The sequence below is a fragment of the Oryctolagus cuniculus genome, chromosome 5 (assembly GCF_964237555.1).
Source record: "Oryctolagus cuniculus chromosome 5, mOryCun1.1, whole genome shotgun sequence".
NCBI classification, from domain to species: Eukaryota; Metazoa; Chordata; class Mammalia; order Lagomorpha; family Leporidae; genus Oryctolagus; species Oryctolagus cuniculus.
In genome coordinates, this window is record NC_091436.1 from 106,791,185 (window position 1) to 106,792,216 (window position 1,032).

The window sequence follows — 1,032 nt, forward strand, 5'->3', positions numbered from 1 at the left end:
TCATTGCTAATTGTACCTGAGGTCTTAAAAGTTTTGGGAGTTGGCAAAGCTAGGTCCCCAAGGACTATAAAAACAAATAGGTAAGAAGAGACCATCTCAAGAATTGGAGTACCTGAAAGATCATCACAACATGAGTACTTAGGGACTGGTGTTGTAGAGCAACAGGTTAAGCCACTGCCTATGACACTGCATTCCCACACTGGAGCATTGGTTCAACTCCAGTTTCCCCGACGTGGGTGAGAGACAGGGGTCCAAGCACTGAGGCAAACTTCTGTTGATTTTGGAGGCACATTAGCAGGGAGCTGGATCAGATGCGGAGGAGCTGAAACTCAAATCAGGGCGCATTTGGAAGGGGGCATCATAGCATGATGCCAGCCCATGACTTCATATTCTTCTAACTCCTTTTTGTTTTTCTGGGAAGAATGCAAACTCAGTCCTTCGCTACCACAAATTATGCAGCTGAGTTTCCCAATTATGGAGAAGTCATGGGGGATAGCACATCCATAGTGCCCCAGGAAAACCACCTTCAGGACCCTGGCATCTCCCTTGCCAGGTAAGAGTTAGACTTGATTTTTAAAGGAAGAAATTATGACACAAAGGAAGTAATCCATAATTTTTGAAAATTTCTGAAAACTCTTCCTAAAATGCCCTATTTGCTTGCAGACATAATCTTGTCTATTTTATGTCAGGCAAATAAGTTCCACCACTGCTTCAACGATCGATTATCAACATGATCTCTCACTGAAGCACTCAGCATCTCTTAGTTGAAATGTAAAAATGGTAAATGTTAATTTTAGGGACATATAATCTTGAAGTAAATAGTGATTTATGAGTCCCCCAAAAACTCTCAAAGACAAGCTTTCAAAATGACTTTGATATTTCATTAAGTTACCTCTTTTATTATATCTATTGTAAAATACGATTAATCACACTCATAGACCCACCTGTTTTCAACTGTTGTGAAGATTAAGAAAGCAAGTAAGTTATACTGCCACTCATGAAGCACTTAAAAATGCAAGCCACTGTTTCAAG

At 40.2% G+C, this 1,032-nt stretch overlaps 1 pseudogene; it reads right to left on the minus strand.

Annotated features, from left to right (window-relative positions):
- Window positions 1–415: 415 nt before the first annotated feature.
- LOC127493383 (U1 spliceosomal RNA) lies at window positions 416–561 on the minus strand (annotated as a pseudogene).
- Window positions 562–1,032: the final 471 nt, after the last annotated feature.